Raw genomic sequence first — 13,089 nt, 5'->3', positions numbered from 1 at the left:
TAACACACAGAGAAGAGAAGAAGAATAATACAAGTTTCCAAATTTTCCACAAATGCGTAAAAATTCACAGTTTGTCGCTCCGTGCTGATAAACACGCTGAATTGGATGCAATGATCGAGACGTGCGTGAAACTAAACGCTGCTTCTTTAAAAGTGTCTCACTTCGGCTGTCAGAAGCTTGACTTTCTCAGTCAACGTTGATCTAAGTGTCGCGACGCGAGATGTTCCATTTTCTTTCCAAACAACCGACAGACAACCGATATCTGAAAATTTGTACATTTTTTCAGATTTCTCGTCTCTAAAAATAACTGCTGGCGTACAAACTGTGGATTTTTGTGGAGGAGACTTCGAAGGGTACGCAAAAATGCGCAGAAAATGATTTTTATATCTGAACATTGTCTTATTTTAGAAAAGAAACTGAAATTAAAGTCTAATGCCTATTATTATTATTATTATTATTATTATTATTATTATTATTATTATTATTATTATTATTATTATCGGTTGAGAGAGCTCTTATTTAAATTCCACCTCTGCTACAATCTACGTCGTTAGATATCGAAGTTCGTGACATTTAAAATTTAACTGTCGATAGTAGAGTATCTAGGTGACAAAGCGACCTCCTTTTCGCCAGTTTATGAAAATCTTCAGGTGCATAGAAATCTGCTTTATCAACGGGACAACAATTGAAGAGAGGACACGAGTGTACGGGGTTTTCGAAGAGAACCTTTTTGGATACTTTTACTCCCATTTCCGCCCATAGTCTCGGTGTCGTACGTGCGAGCTTCAAGCGACAGATGTTTTTCATTCGAAGGAAAATGAATCCTGTTGTTTTCAATAAAATCGCGATTGGCGATTACTACTTGGCGCTTCTACGCAAGAAACTCGTTAATCACGGATCGGATACATTCGGATTATCAGGATTATTTATTGATTCATGACTGAAGTGACTTGTAAATACACCTTCGTTCTGTACATGTGTCTTTCGTTATACGTTGTCACTTTTATTATCTTCCAAGAGCTGGCAAAAGGATTCAGAATTAATTACAATTAATTTGGAAGAGGCTGAGATCGAAATGTCAATCCCTCACCAGACTTTCCACGTCTTCCTCTTTCGAAGTTCATTCGGTTTTGGCAAACTCGACGTGCAACACGCTGTAAAGAGCAAACACCTGTATATTTGTACTTATTGTTAGTGTGTTAGGTGCGTACACACTTTGTACCACGTGTATCTACGAATTTCGACGAAAAACAAAAGAAAAAGAAAAAAGAAGAAACAATAGGAGTAAGGGTGACATATGAAAGTCTTTGGATTCTACGGGACGAACGTCCGTGTAATTATGCACTTTCTATGCGATTCGCGTGGACAAATTATTTTTTACAAAACGTCGCCTTTCTAATCCATCATCCAGAGAGTTGTATTGTATTTTGAACGATTTATCCGGGAACATTTTCAAACCGCTGGCCAATTCGAAACGATCATGGTGCTATTTGTCAAGCGGCAGGCGTGACTGCAACGTCAGAAAATTCACGGCACGAGCTTTCATCAGATTTTTATGTCCGGATTGCGGATTTCTGTGCGGGAATCTTTTCGACGACATAAGTAAAAAAAAAAAAAAAANAAAAAAAAAAAAAAAGGGTAGAATCTCGGTAAAAGAGTGTTTTATTAGAAAGAAAAACTTTCACTTTGAGTTGTACATATTATTTTATGTTTCGTACGCAGATACAGACGTCTCTCATAGTTTTTATACATATGTTTTTCTATGAAATTTTAGAATTTGCTAGAAAATGCATAGAAATCCACAATCTAACGTAAATTGTGGGGTAAATCTCCGGGTATCAAATTCAGATCGCCGACCAAGTGTGAAGCGTTTCTTACTTCTCGGTGAATTCATGAGAGTTTTGGATATGAAAACACGTGCCAAACAGGGGCCTCATTGAATCATTGTCAACAACGCACGACCTAATCTAATCAGAGAGATTTTTTTTTAGAAGGTACCATGGTTCTTCGATTTTTCACGAAAGAAAAAAAAGAGGACTTGTAATCTATTGAAAAGAAGGGAACGACATCTGGAGAATGTCTGGATTTGTTTTGTATTTTTACCGAATCGAATATTTTTCTGAATCGAGCGCGATTTGTGGAGTGTGTGTGTATTTGACTGTGGAGTTGGCTGTGTTTGGAGAAGAGAACTGTATCTTTAACCGAGTTATGCAGAAGTAACCTACCAACCCTCAAAATGACAGAAAGTTAATTAAACACGCAGCAGCATCAGGCTCCCCGTGATTCTTCTTAATTTTACAATAACCTGTACGTTATGCAATTATTAAATCTATAGGTGTACAGTTTTTTCTATACTTGCACGCTGTTAAACAAGCGATTGAAAAACCAAAAAAGGAGAAACGAAGCCCCTTTCCTTTCTCAAATAAAAATCTGCAAACTAGATTTACTATTCAATTTAGAGAGTTTCGTTGAGAGTTGGTAGCTTTTCGCATAAGCTAGGGCCGTCTAGTGGAAATATCCTGTGGTTGCTGAGCGACACGGGTAGTTTTATTAAAAAATATATATATATATATATAATTATATATTATAATCTATATTATATAAAATATAACATATATATATGTTATAATTTATATTATATATAAAATATAACACATATATATTATAGTCTATATTATATATAATATAATATATATATTAATATAATTTATATATATATATATATATATATATATATATATATATATACGGACCACTTTCTGCATTTACATACATGTTAGATATGCCTATGTGTATGTATATGTGTGTACATAGTTGTTACCAGAAATAAATGAATATTTGATGGCCCCCTTATCCTCTCGTCGTTTCTTTCGCCTGCTTTCATTTCTTTCGAAACTTCTTTGGCAGACAAAACGAAGGAGCATCTCGTTCTTTTATCTGCGAAAGTTTCGCCACAGTTCTCGGCGCTTTTATTTCAAAACCGAACTGACGAGTTGCCAGTGTTTTTTTTTTTTTTTTTTTTTTTTTTTTTTGGCAACGCAAAGGATCTGAAGTTTGAAGGATAGATTCACTTCTAGGAGGCGAAGAATTGATTCTCGTTGTACGTATTTGACAAGTGACAATGAATTTACGAACAAACCAAAGACACGAATTGAATAAGAAAAGAAGTAAGAAATAAACTAAAAGGGACGAATTGAAGATTAAATTTCATTTTAAATTTAATGGGATACTTGGTAAAATTAAATTAAAAATTTCAAAATTAAATATGTTAAAATCTTCAGTTACTGTGATCCTTAATGTCCAATGATACCAGTTAAGAATTAATTAAGCAATTAACTAGCAACTTCGGTAACCAACGATTTTTTTTCTCCAAGATTGATTGATCAAATGTTTGAAAGGAACAAACGTGCTTGGCAGACAACGAAAAATCTTTCTGGTCGCGAGAGTCGGTATCTTCCCAAGGTCAGGGGCTCTGGAAGCCAAAAATCAACCGCGACACATTTTCCCTGGCCAAAAAGATTACGTCACGTTGCAGAGAAAAATTTTACACGATCAATATAGCGCACACTATTCCACGCGAGGTATGGTGGAAATTATAATTAAAACTCTACGAGACACGAGATAGGATTTAGGAAAGTTTTAAATCGATTCTCTCGGTTCTCCATAACACTTTGGACTGTCATACTTTGGTATATAATTCTTGCATATAAAATTAAACTATATAATTAAAAATATAATTTTTGCATATAAAATTAAACTATACAATTAAAAATATAATTCTTGCATATAAAATTAAACTATATAATTAAAAATATAATTCTTGCATATAAAATTAAACTATATAATATTTTGATACATCAGAGTTTCTGAGTTTTAAAATTTCATGTTATAATATGTTGTATAATATATAATATAATTATAATATAACAATATAATAAATTAGTAATATAATATAATAAATTAATAATATAATATAATATAAATATAATGTAATAAATTAATAATATAATATAATATAAATATAATATAATAAATTAATAATATAATATAAATATAATACAATAAATTAATAATATAATATAATATAACATAATAACATTTCAATAATAATAATATTTTAATCTTCTTGAATCAAATAAAAATCAAATGGGATAACACACGCGTGCAATTATCCCACGAGATGTTAAAGATCGAATATCCAATCTGATGCCCAAAGGGGTTGTAAAGTACTTTCTGTGTGCTATCGTGGTTGTTCTTGGTTGCAATTATCACTGTGAAAAATTTGATTTTCCGTTCCTATAATGTCGTTGGATTGCACACGATTTTAGGTAATTTTACGTTACGACTGCGCTCGTTTTGAAGCCTTTCTTTCAAAGATGTTTTTGCATCATTTCAAAGAGGGTAAAAAATTGTCGTAAATTCGAATATTTTCTTTTATTTTGAACACTACGAGAAATATTTTTTCCGAGTTAGACATTCTATAAAAAAATTCTGAACTTTTTTTACAATTACATAAAGTTCGAACTAAATTAAGAATAAAACAATCACGGCCTCGAAGACTGAAGCCTCCCCTTTCACGAAAATCTCTGAAAATCTACGCCGTACGATCCACTTTTCCAATGTCGTCGGGAATTGAAAATTTTTCTCGCCGAGCATACCTACTTAAATATGTAAGCTTGTACTTGAAACGAGAAACGGGGCAAATTTGCCGGGCTCGATTGTCGAAATGAAGGGTGAATTCGAGGAGCAGCGAACGAGGGGCGAGATAATGTAACTAAAATAATGGAAGGATCTTGTGTACCTTGTGTAACTTAATCGGCTGAGACCCGCCGAGGATAACGTAATTATTAACAGGACGGTTAATGGAAAGTGACAGACTAAAAGGCCTATTAAACTCGGTTTTAGAATTATGCCGCATCGTGGAGGAGTACCCGGATCCAACATCTCGAGTAACCTCTCGCTGCCACGAGAATTCAAAATGCAGATGATTTTCAAGAGTACCTCGTACGTTGAACAATTAAAATTGAATCCATTTAGAAAAATAATTTCACGAGGTTTCCACTCTGAGAGAGCAGAGAATGAAATCTCTTCTTACTGTTCTCACAAAATGAGGCAAATAATTTTCGCAAATAAAGCACTTCACAGCGTGAAGATTTTAGACTTCTAGATTTCTGGACTTTGTCCCACGTGATCTCTCTAATTAATGAATGTCGCTAAACGTTAACTTTAGTGAACCAACATTGCTCTAATATTACTGAACTTCGACAGAATTAGCTACGGAAGAAAATTCGATATTCTCGAGGAATTTTCGCCTGAAGCTTCATTTTCAAGAAAATGGAATATGCAGCGGCGGATAAATAAGAAAGAAAGTTTAGCCCCTTTGCGCTGGAATGACGTGACACGTCGAGAATTTTTTGTCCCAAATTGCAACATTTTCTCCGTTTTAACAACCCTAACTCAGGCAAAACAAATGATAAGTTCATTGCTTCTTAATAATGTTTGTAATCTTAGTAATGTCTGACCGACGAATTACTGTATACGATTCGCGGACACTCGTTACGGTCCGCGAAACAGTTGCCAGCGCAAGGGGTTAAAATGACGCGAGATGATCCACAATTTTATTAATATATATTTTGTTATATGTATGTATATTTATAATATACATTAAATATATTATAAATAAATTAATATAAATATTTATTTATAATATATTTAATATTATAAATAAATTTACATTTTATTATGTATTATTAAATATATTATGAATAAATTGATATAAATATATTATAAATAAATTTATATTTTATTATGTAAATATGTTTGTATGTATTTAACAAGACTAATAAATAAATGTCCGAGAGTTGCACGTGTCGATATCACATGTTTTAAATTATCTTCATTGTCCGCGACTGTGTTGCAATTTTAATTTATTTATAATACATTTAATATATACTATAAACAAATTTATATTTTATTATGTAAATATGTTTGTATGTATTTAACAAGAATGTCCAAGAGTTGCACGATGTCACATATTTTAAACTATCTTCACTGTCCGCGACTGTGTTGCTATTTTTTAAACGCAAGACATTGCGTTTTCAGTTTCAATTGTGAATTATTACTTTTAAATACAACACGGGTATGCCTGAGCAGAAATTGAGAAGTATCCGAAACGAAGTATCGGAGATGTGTTTGGTATTAGGCGGTCGGCTGCAGCTAATAAAACGGAGCTGAAATTCGCTCTGGTTGTTTTTATCCGATAAGAGAGCGAGAGAGCACGTTCAGGAGCAGAAGCAGGTTCAAAAGTTCCCTCGGAACATCAAACGGCCTCATCAACGTTCCCGCTCAGAAACCGATCGAAACTTGGCGAAATTTTGTATCCACCTTTCGATTAACCAGAAAAAGGAGAACAAATGTGTGGAGAATATAACGCGCTTCCGGTCGATTTCTGGTTACGTGCCGATTCCGGTGGCTCGCATCGGCGTTCGCAAATCGTTGATAAAACGGGCGCGAGGTTTTTTTCAACGACGCGACAGAAGAAACGACAAAGAGAAAATTCTGGCGATTCTCTTGAATATTAATAAAAAATTTATTAATAAAAAATTTGCTTCAAAAACTGGAATTTTTTTTATTTCGATGCTTTTTCCGGATATTGAAAAATTACTGCTTTCTCTTTTTTTCTTTCGTTTCTTTTTTTGGATGTAATTCTATTTGACGACAGTAATTTGTCGAAAAAATATTTGATTTCAGACTGTGTAGGACAATTGAAAAAAAAAAAAAAAAATAAAAAATATTGTTTCGCTTCGCTTATTGTGAGAGTTTTCACTGTTGGATTTCGCGAATTGCAAATAAAAAAACAATATATGGCACCGAATATGGATAAAGTCAACGTGTTACACATTGAAATTGAATGATGTTATTTTTGTGCGTGTAATTCCTCGAACATTTTACTATAGTCCAATTCTTCGATGCGACTGTAAATTGCAATTTTATAAATTTTCTAATTTTCCGAAATAATTTTTTTCGCAATTATATTATATTATATAATAATTATTTTGCATATTTTTGTTCTTTTCTTTATTCCAGGAAAAATGTAGTTTTCATGAACTTATTATAATTATTAATATACTAATTATTTATATTGTAATGACTCGACACCATTTTTTACTGAAAAATCAATAAAATGTTTTTTACTGACACTAGTAAAATAAAACGTGAGAAGAACGGATTTCCAATAACTCGGAGAGAACTTTGAAACAATGAATCTGCAAGATTAACAAACCATGGTTTCTCCGTTTCACATCCATCATCCAAACAATAACCAACCTGTGTTACCCACCGAGAAGTATAATTAAAGCTAAAGTGGAACTTACAACTCGGTGCAAATTTCACTAAGGGAATTATTAAAAAAAAAAAAAAAAAAAGAAGAAAACACTCGAAAACACAATGTAACACCAAGATCTATATTAATTCCCAGACTCCCTTAAATTTTAATTCGAACAATTTCTAAACTTAAATGACCCTTGATTCTGAAGCAATAAATCAAACGTCAAAAATCTCTTGAGTACCTCGAGTTGCGCTATTCGCCCGGCGATTTTCTATTTACGAGAAATTTTTTTAATAACTGTAGATATTAAAACTATACGAGTACGAAACTTATTTGTTATTAATCAGCGTGCGATGTTTCTTTATGCTTTTAACAAGTTGACAAGCCGTAAGTTTAATATCTCGTTGAATGATTAAGAGATTATTGATTATAAATACTGAATGTATAGTAATATCTATCAACGTGAAATTTGTACAAAATTGATTTAACACGGTTTTGAATAATTGAAGAATTGTCGTGTGTAATAATTTAATGTTAATTTTAATGTATACCTCGTTCGCTAATTTTGAAAATTAACTAATTGATATATTTATACAATATACTGAAATATAAATGAAATTTTGTTTTCTTGTAAAGGATTTTTTTATCACGTGGATAAAAAAAATGTTTACATTTATTTCAATTTGTATTTTCAAGTGTAATTATCAACAATTCTCTAAACACAATTGAACACTGATACCAATAAATTCAACACGTTTTATTTTCATACATCAACAATTTTTACACATGTTCGTTGTTCAATTCAAACGTATAATTATTATTAAATAATATTATATAATTATTAAATAATTATTAAGAAGCAACGATATGAAAAATTTTTGAAATAAACGCCGAAAATTTCGTTTCTCTGAATATTTCAAGATCGAACGTCGTAAAGTCGTTGCCCGAGTTAACTCAAAATCGAAACCCATCGACGATGGGTTCACCATCCCCTGGATTTCATAAATTTCGTCCGAATTCAGGCGTTTAATCGAGCGAGAAAGAGAAAACGACGGCGAGGAGCGCACGTTGAAAGGAAATTCTCGGCCCGGAACGGCCGGCAGGAGGAACGTTAAAAGCGGGATTTCCTCGAAAAACCGCCGCAAGGATCGATGGGATTTCTATCCCATAATAGAAAACGGGGAGGAAGGAAGCCGCGTGGCGCATAATGGCCACGGATTTTTCCGAACGGACGATACGCCACCGTGTATTTTCACGTGTGCGAAACTTTTCTTTGTTCCCTCCCCCTGGCATTGCATCGAATCGCTATCGTTTCGTTCGACGAACGCGGTGCTTGCCTCGTTGAAAATTGTGACTTTCCACGATACATCAGCGACTTTTCTCTCGGTGAAACCACCCTCAATCCTCCGTGAAGTCGTGTCTTGAATTATCTGCGACTGGATTCGTGGACTGGGAGATACTGTTTTCTCGAAATTAATCGAGGAGAAGTAAGACACAGTGTACACGTGAAAATACGAAGAATTCACAATTTACAATTTTTTTGATGGAATTCGTCGACTCGAAATTCGAAGGAAAGTTTTATTTTTGTTTAATAAGTACAGGGTCTATGAAATAAAATTTTCAGATGACTACAAAACTTCCTATAAAGTCGTGTCTTGAATTATCTGCGATTAGATTCATGAACAGAAAGATATTGTTTTTTTCGAATTTAATCGAGAGGTAAGATACAGTAAATCACGAATTTACAAATTGCAATTTTTCCGACGGAATTTATTAACTCAAAATTCAAAAGAAAGTTTCACTTTTGATTAATAAGTATATCGTCTAAGAAATGAATTTACAACAACGTTAGAAAATTATAAAGTAGGGTGTACAGATTCGTAGGGTGAAAGATATTTTCTCGAATTTAATCGAGGGGAACTAAGAGTAGATCGCGAAAGTAAGAAGAATTATCCGATATGATGTAAAATTTCCAATATTTGATGCAACAAAGCAACTGTAACGGTGATATTGGAAATTCTCTTGCTTATGAAGTTGAAGAGAAGCGCTGGCAATAGTTAAGTGTCCCACTAACATTTAGCTACTTCAACCCTTATTTTGAACTTCCCCTGTAAAATATAAAACATCTCGCAGCAATAAACTCTAATTAGATCGCGGATCTTTGTGCATTTACGAGAAATTTAAAATTCTCCACAATATTTGATACGTAACTCTGCGCAAACCGTGTTACTATCTTTTCCAGCTCGATCTTCAAAAATACCAGTCTTCGAAAATACGTAAAAATCGGCAGTATTATTATGCTTTCGAACTGAAAAATCCAAAAAGGAAAAATCCTCGGAAAGTTGAGCAAATTTATTCAACAAAGGAGGTTAACGTCTTTGCGCTGGCAACCGATTGCGGACCATAACGAGTGACCAAACCGTACACAATAATCCATCGCTTTCTTTTTGAATTCATCGGTATGTCACTGGATAGAAATGACTAAGAAGTAATAAATTTATTATTTGTTTCGCCTGGGTTACATTTCAATATACTTGAAACTGAGAAAATATTGCAATTTTGAGCCAAATATTCTCGAAGTGCGCTTAACCTCTTGCGTTAGTAACTGGTTCGCGGACCATAACGAGTGACCAAAACCGTACACGATAATTCGTCGCTTTCTTTTTGAATTCATCGGTATGTCACTGGATAGAAATGACTAAGAAGTAATAAATTTATTACTTTGTTTCGCCTGGGTTATATTTCAGTATACTTAAAACTAAGAAAGTGTTGTAATTTTGGGCGAAATATTCTCGAAGTGTGCTTAACTTCTTTGCGCTAGTAACTGATTGCGGACCATAACGAGTGACCAAACCGTACACAATAATTCATCGCTTTCCTTTTCAATTTATCGGTATGTCACTGGATAGAAATTAGTAAAAGAAGTAATAAATTTATTATTTTTGCCTGGATTTATATTTCAATATACTTGAAACTGAGAAAATATTGCAATTTTGAGCCAAATATTCTCGACGTGCGTGGCAAGAGGTTAATCGATGGAAGGCGTTCATCATCAACGAGATTTCAGCATCGATATCATTTTCCTCGAGAGTGCAATTAATCGTTCTCGATCTCTGCGATATCCGGGAAAGGGGGGAGGGTAGATTTAATTGGCGGCCTACGAGGTTACGAATTCAGGTCGGCTCGCGTTCCGATTGTTCGTCCCCGGGATAGTTAAAACGTAATGATATTTGCGCGTCGATTAATCGCCGACTGGCCCGTTTCTCCGACAATGTTCCCGAACGGGGGTTCGCTGATCGAACAATGCACCACTGGGCGCGCAGAAAATGGCGGTATTGTTCGATGCTGCTCTATTCTTCCATCGAACGATCAAGATTGCGGCGAGCTGTCACGCGGCGAAATAAGATCTCGTTCTGTCGGTCGATATTGTTGTTAAAAAACACAGGAACCATTTGTTAATCATTGTTACTGTCATTAATTAATATCGTTGTCATTGCTGAATTTGTAAGTCTGTAATTTCAATCTTGTAATATGGTAGTGATTGAAATTTGACAAAATCGAAGAAAGTGAGACTTTATAAGTAGTTATTCTATTTATTGTAGTATTGCAAAATTGCGAACATCATTTTAATTTGTTAATTGATGTTAACTTAATTAACGACGAGTCACCAGTATTAATGAATTTTGTAGTATAATGGTTTAATTAGCTTTGATGTTGAAAGAAACGGACTTTTATAAATCAAAAACATGTTTCAATTATTCTGTAGCTTTGTAAAATTGTAAGAATTATTTCACTTTGTCGAAATATCTTCTCTTTATACAATTTCATGCGTATTAATAAATTAAAATATCTTTTAAAACATTTAGATATTAGATGGACACTACTATTGAAAAATTTGGAGTATCTTTTGCTTTTTCAATAAACTGAATCTTCCTTTTTATCTTTTTCAAAGAAAATTGCAATTAACATCAATTTCAACATATACTTGATAACCTTAGCAGTTACATTTATATTTACTTACATCGACTATTATTGTCCTTAAAAATTTTATAACCCACCAAAGAGAAACTCACGATTTGAAGTATCATCCTGAATATCGTCATAAATACGATTTTATACAATTTCATACGTATTAATAAATTAAAATATCTTCTCGAGTAAGACCTTCGAAGAGCCACGATCATTCTCAGCTAATAAAATTAAACAGGAGCGAAGAACATTTCGAAAATTTCAAATTCGAAAATTTCCTCGCTATCTCGTACGTCGCCGTCTATATTGCATATCTCGTTTAAACGAGCGTCGTGTCGAACACGCGCGGCGATGAATTTTACAATTTTGAAAAATGGTACACGCAACCGTGTCCCAGTTCCCCAGGTTAGAATTCATCTGGCCCCGCGCTACGAGAGGCTGTTCCCGCCAGTTTCGATAGTCAGCCTCGCGCGACAAACGAAACTCTTGGATCGCGCGAGAGCAACCGCTCTCGATTCTAATGGAAACTGTACACACAACTGCTGCTACTTGCTGAACTCGATACCGGGGCATCGCGCTAATTATGCCACTTTCAGAGAACAGAAACTGTGCTTCGTACCGGCTTGATTTTTATCGATCTACCGTCTATCCGTATCTAATTAAGGGATGTTGAAGCTTGTGCTTCGCCTGCACAAGTGCAATTTTAAGATTATCCATTTTTTATATCGAAAGCCGTCTCTCCCCTCGATTTTTGCCAGACCTCGCAACTATATCTAATCGTTTGCCTAAACTGAGGAAGCTAGAAACTGTGACGTGCATAAGTGTAATTTTAAAATTTCATTGTTTATCTTTTACGTGTCGAATGAAAAAAAAAAAAAAAAAATGAAAATCTATTGCGTGTAACTTTAAATTTTCAATTCTTATCGAGCTTCAAATGTGACGATTCGTCACAATTAAATCAAGGGATGAATACGAAGTTTGATGTGAAAGAAAAACGACGAGAAAAATGACGAGAAGTGTGACAGAAAGTATGATTTGCGTAGTAAGTGCAATGAAAGTTATATTCTTTTCAACTGATTTTTCTGATTAACGTCAGAACTTTCGATTATCTTCTGAAAAGGTTCCCTTTCGTGTTTTAAACCCTTCGAGGCTAATTACGCGAGAGGCTAATTAAGTGCAACGATATTCAAGGCTGTACAGAGGTTTTAATGAAACGAAATTTATAAGTGGTCTTCAAGTATAAAATTGTCGATGCAGAAAAACGAGAGGGGAAATTTACTGCAACGTAGTATTCGAAGCCACGCAATTTTAATGCGGTGAAATTTACGAGTGGTTTCCAGCAACAGGCTAGACAATGCATAAAACTGAAAATTATAGTAATTCCTACGATAAAGAAAAAATCATAACCAACTAAAACCATGTTGCAAGTTGACTGTCACAAAATTGAATTTATACTAATATTAATATTAATTAAAAAACTTGGATTTATACTAATACTATGGATTTATACTAATTAAAAATCACCTTAACGTTCATATCGGAAATTAATAATTCTTCGAGTTTAATACTGAATGAGGAACAATTTCGTTTTTAAATATCTATCATTTATTCAACATGTTGCACTGAATGAGGTAAATCAATATTTAACAAGTAAACCAATTATTTTATTATTGACGGAAGATTATTTGTACAATGTTAAGGACCAAACTCCCAAAAGGTTAAAAACTCGCAAAATCCTGTTAACTCCAGTTAACCAAAACCTCAAAATCCGTATCGCAAATCAACAACTCTTT

This window comes from Frieseomelitta varia, unplaced genomic scaffold, assembly GCF_011392965.1.
Source record: "Frieseomelitta varia isolate USP_RPSP 00005682 unplaced genomic scaffold, Fvar_1.2 scaffold_254, whole genome shotgun sequence".
Classification (NCBI taxonomy): domain Eukaryota; kingdom Metazoa; phylum Arthropoda; class Insecta; order Hymenoptera; family Apidae; genus Frieseomelitta; species Frieseomelitta varia.
The sequence above is the reverse complement of the archived record's forward strand: the minus strand, read 5'-3'. Positions refer to the sequence as shown.